The following is a 6,257-nucleotide window of genomic DNA, read 5'->3' as shown; positions in this document are numbered from 1 at the left end:
GCGGATATTACCGTGAGACATTTAATTTTCTACGTGAAAGGATAAGGCAAGTACAATTTCCCGAGCATCCTGGAGCGGGGCGCCTCAAATTGTGTTACAGCTCAACTAAAACAGGAGCGCACCGACGAAGGTCGTGACTGCGCAGTGGCGACTATAACTGAATTACCCGCCGATTGTACCTAATGTTCAAGGATATTTTCAATCGAACGTATGGAAAAATATTAATATTTATAATCTCTATTATAATACATACTTGCCTTCTTTCCAACATTCCACGCGATTACGATTTTAATTTCAATCTGAATGTATTTATTTAAGCACTCAATATTAATTTAATAATATTAAAAATTAATTCTTATGGAAATAAAGTTTAATTGCAAAAATTATAAATGCTTGAATTTTTACTAATATGTTAGTTAAACATTTTATATAAATGCGAATAAAAGTATAGTATATATCTTAGAATTGTATTTCATAGCATTAAATGATAAAATATTACTAATTTATGTCAGTGGCGCATCTTGTAATACAATAATCTGGAGCTAGCTTGACTTGCGTGGAACTAGATATCTCAGACCGGATACATCCGGATTCCCGGAATAAGCCCGCTACGTTTCCGCATTTAAATTGCTAGAATCTATTATAAAGTGAGACTTTTGTGTATTAAGTTAATCTCAACTAAATAAAAAAAGTGCATTACTCACAATGCAACTGGAAGGTTTTCGTATTAATAATATCTTCAATGCATATTTTAATTGGCAGGATTTTCACAACGTGAAGAGTTAATAATGCATGAGTCATATTGCTAGAAATTGGAAGATAGAAGCCATACAATTCAAAACCAGGAGCTTATGTGAAACGTGATAATCCTATGTTTACTACGTTTATTCTATTATTCAAAGCAAATCGAATTAAAATATAATTTGAATAAAATCATTTCTAATATTTTAATTTTTTTATGTTATTTTTTGAATAAATATATTTTTATTTTTACTTAACATATAAACTATATTTGTCGTTTTAAATAAACCTTGCTGAGCTATTCAGCGAATGCTCGTTAACTTTTTTTGTTCTTTAGCCGAAGCCGAGATGGGTGGTATTCATAATATATAATAAAAATTATTACAAAATTTACTTCTGAGTATCTACATACACAGTTAACGCCAATTGATTTAAAATACATACCACCGAGAATATCAAAAGTATAATATTGAACATTGAATGTAATGTAATGATTTTAAATTACTTTTAAGTGAATAGTTATTATATAATATACAATAATTAGTTACGTCCACCAATGAAACGAGTTATTCCCTTAAAAACAAACCGTTGTGGAATATTTAGTTTCGCTTGACTATTTTCAAAACATGTAATGTTTGTTTGTGCTGATGAAGCTAAATGCCAATCCAAATTAAACCGTGAAGTTTTGACGTAAAGCGAACAGAACATACCTATTTTCACAATAAACTTGTTACGTAGTTTTAAACCTTCTCGCTGTCCTATTTCAAAGACTTATTCTTTTTGTTGCCCGAACAAAGAATGTTCTTCATAACTTCGCCATAACATCGGCATCTCATTATAATTCTAGTCTTCTACATCTACGAAAGCATTTTAGCGATCAAGGATTAGTTTGTATTATTATGCTTTTCAAAAGTAGTAAAAAGTTAAAAAGTAAAGCTACTGTCTATAAAGGTTACACAGCTGGGCCAAAGCTCTCCTTTTGGGAAAGATGGTTTTGAACCACGATCGCTTGCTCCAATGCCGATTGTGACATATGCAGGTCACCTCACAATGTTTTCCCGCATCATTGAGTACAGACTGAATTGTACAAAAAAGTTAAGTTTGTGGAATTTTAGTGGGGTTTTCTTAGGTTTGAACTCCCAATCACATTTAAAATTAGTGCCAATCAATGGGCCATCTAGATTCTTTTCTCAATTTACATTTGTATTTTCTTATTAAAAATGGGGAATGAAATACCTTTAAAATTAAAATCGATGATAGGCGAACGTAGCTGGATTTTATCGACGTAATCCGAACGATCATTGCATGCTCGTAACAGATATTAAGAGCCTCATACGGTCATTTATAGGAGGTTTATTGGAGTAACTTGAAGTTTTGATTTCGAATCCTGGCTCAGGATCTCTCTTACTCAGAAAAGTAAAAAGGTTTTATGGTTTTTTTTGTTGAAAAATTATTAACAAGAACAGCCCGAGTTTGGAAGTTGGCAGTAAGCAATAAGTCTCGGAAAACATGTAAAATCTTAACTACTCTCCAGATACGATATGTGTGAATAACGCCAAGATGTCGAATTGTAGTTTAACTGTTATTTTTAAAAAATATCACTGTTTGCTCGAACGATAGGATTTTGTATATTAGTCAAAGTAATAAGGACACTGCCCGATGCTACACAAAAATACATTTACATTAATCATGAGATAAACAAGAGACATAAAAAAAATTGAGTACTTTACAATGTAACAAAAATAATTTCAAGTGCTTTGTTCTCTTTGTGGGAAAATTGTAAAAAACTAATTGATATTGTAATATATTTAAAAATAACAAGAAAATGTCGCCGCGAATAAATAACACGATACGTCATAGCACTATAGTATGGCTACAATACAATGGTTCCGGTAATCAAGAAATTTGTATATATATGAAAGCACTTGCTTTGGTCGAGCGTAGTCTAAAATTTTAAAAATAATAATGGCCCGCATTACTCTTTTTCTGTTTATTTTCGTTATACTTGTAGTTAGTGTATTGTGTGATGATAGTAATAAAACAACGGCCAGTCCTACACCTACAACTACGCCACCATCTGCTACAGAGAAACCTAATGTAAGTACCACGTTGAATCAAAATCAAATTATTCTTTATTCAAATAGGCTCATAAAGTACTTTTGAATATGTCATTTTTGAATATGTTGAATGTCATATTACAGTTTTGGGCTAAATGTAAATTCTACCGAGAAGAACCGGCGAGAAACTCAGTAGTTAATATTTTCCACCATTTTAATTACTAGTGTCTTAGTAAAGTACAATACATTTTTTGTTTATCATGCCTAGCAAGATTCAATAAATACTAAGTCCACGCTTTTTATCTTTAATATATTATTTATCAATGCATTTTTTGACATGAACTCTCTGATAAAATAGAATAATTTCATAAAACAAAAAAACACGTATTTATCACACAAAGTATATTCTTTCGTATGAATTATTTTATGTAATGTGTACGTAATGTTATGTTTGTTTGACACTTTAAAAGATGCACGATAAATAAATGAATATATCATAGTTCGTCTGATTGAGATGAAGTTTTGTACTGTCGTTATAAGAATTATTGACTTCAAATTATTATAAATACTTACGTGAGGCTTTGTGACAATTAACTTAACACTTAATCATACATAATGATTATTATACCATTATTATACCATAAAAATAAATAAACAGACATTGCAAAGCATTTAATATTGAAATTATGCTTTCTTAAATATAGACATGTTTTCTTACAGATGCTAAAAGATTTACTTAAAGCAGCAACTGATATACCGAAGGGAATTATTGCAACGTGTGTTGATGTAAGTGAAAACATTTTAAATGTACTAAAATATTAAAACAAATTCAATACAATTGTAAAGTTCCCAATGGGTTATTAAACGATAGGATAAGATTTAGGATCCAGTTTACAGGAAAATTTACAGTCATAATATCCTTTGTAGACGTTTTTACACTATACCATTGTTACTTTACTACGCTGCTAGAGTCGCAATAAAATAATTAAATTTCGAATTCTTTTTTTTTCGATTTACGAAGAAGTTTTTCTGTTAAATTCCAATTTCTTTTAATAATCTAATAATTGTAAAGTTAACTCGCCATTTGCGGTCCGATCTTACACTAATCGGTAATTCTTGATGGAAAATTAATATTTTTATAAAATAATTAAAAATATATTAATCTGTATTTATAGATTAGTTACATAATTTTAACTTTGCTAATTGTCTCGTCAATGAAACTAGATTAGATCGTTGTTCAGTGTAATTGGCGAGTTACTCAAGACATTCTTAGTAGATATAAAATATTGACAGTAAGTCGGCACTGATTTTTCAACTATTGTAATTTGAATAGAAGATTACAATATAGCGAAAAATAATGCGTTAAATTGCAATCATATTGCACGGTTCACAATATTTCGACAATTTACAATCTGATGAGATAGATTGTAATCTAACGATGTTTGTAATATTACGGTGACATATATAAGCACGAAAAAAATATCTCAACGTATAATTTTGCTATTTTTAGACGTTTTTTTCTGCCTTATTAAAACGATCATTAATCTCTTGTAAAATCATATTATGTTGTTTTAATAATCTTTTTTTTTCAGACATCTAAAGCATTACTTCACATGTTCTTATAAAAACGGACGGACGAAAGAGCAATAATGTAAAATGAAGAAATTAATCTAATTAAGCAATCTAACTATATAGAGTGAATATTAATAATATGATTGTAATGTAATTGATATTAAAATCATGAAATAAATATAATTTTACTAAGTTTGTTCAAAGTCATTTAGTGTTATTATATTAATTAACGCATTTACTATAATAGATTCACAAACAATGTTAAAAATACATGGAGTAAGACAAACGGTGAGACTATATTGTAATATTTTTTTAAAAAGGTATAATCAAAAGGCAGACAGGTGGGTGTGTGGCCTCGTATACACATACACCATTGCTTATTACCATAACAATGGAAACAAAAATATAATGTCACATTATTATTATGGCTATAATTACACCGGATTACTCATCGTTACTACATCACCGCCACCCAGGTGGTATTGCAGGACTAGTAATATATTAATAATAAAAATGACACGGAGCTAAAATTTATATATTTAAAGATTTTCCTTGGCGACAAATCCATTTTGATTATATCGATTATAATGAATTCAATATTTACCCTTCACTAACATTAAGGCTTTGAAAATAGTCACTACGATATGTGGGCTTTGTAGTTTATATGTTTTGAATTTAATAGATACGAAGTCACTTATTATGAGTTGGGTCACCTAACCAGTTAACCAATGATGAGTTAAATAATGCCGTCACATATCAATGTAAGCATAAAAACAATTTTAACACGCCAAAGATACAAAAACATACCAATGAAAATGGTCCTGTGCTCACTGTAAGACAATGCTATTCTAACAAAGCCATGGCGAAAGACTTCAGCGAGTTGTTAGTTTAAAAGAGCAAACTAGATGTTAGTAGTGCATAGTAAATATGGCTAGCATCAACTCGACTCTGTTGGTAGTAGTGACATTGTTTGCTGTGACTGTAATTTGTTTAGACAACGATACCACTGGCGCTTCAGATGCTGCACCGAAGGAACCGAAACCAAGTGGCGTAAGTAATTCGTTAATTTGACATATAATTTGAAGTAAACTTCTTTCATTTAGATAAATTAATTTATATATGACCTGAATAAAGAATATTTTGATTTTGATTTAAGAATATTAAATCATACATAAATATATTTGAGAGGTTAATTTTGACATAATATTTCATCAATCATCATCATTATTATACAATATTCGATGTCAAACAATTAAAAGTAGGATTTGATAAATTATAAAGAATATTTTCAGGCATTAGCCAGTCTCGGGAGAATGATCGTTGATGTTCCTCTGGGTATCGTTGAAGCGTTTAAAGACGTGAGTATTTTATACTTTTGAATAAACCTACTTGTTCAAAACAAAATTATTATGTATTCAAAAACAAAATTCAGTCGGGTAGCTTATAAATAAATAATTAAGTATTACTATATTAAGGTATATACGTAAGGTACATACTATCGCAAGGAGAAACATTGAACCTTTGTTTTTGAAATCAGATGATTTGAGCTTATCCATCAGTCATAAATTGGTTTAATAAGTTTACAAACAATATCTACTATGACTAAACTTTCATTTCGTTTTAGTAGTAAGTACTTATATATACAAATTAATTATTTTCAGGGAGCTGAAGTCATCGAGAGTGTTGTTCTCGCGATAGTGCGTGGTATTTTCACCTAAATATCCAATCTAACTTTGGCGGAAGTTGAAAATGCAGCAGGCTCGACGGTACTCAATATAAAGTTTAATAACATAAATCAAGCGATGAGTTAATTAGTTATACAACCATTTAAATATATTTATATGAAATACACTTTAATTAATTATATGTATTTTTAATATAATTGTA

This window comes from Vanessa atalanta, chromosome 4, assembly GCF_905147765.1.
Source record: "Vanessa atalanta chromosome 4, ilVanAtal1.2, whole genome shotgun sequence".
Classification (NCBI taxonomy): domain Eukaryota; kingdom Metazoa; phylum Arthropoda; class Insecta; order Lepidoptera; family Nymphalidae; genus Vanessa; species Vanessa atalanta.
This window is presented reverse-complemented; position numbering follows the sequence as displayed.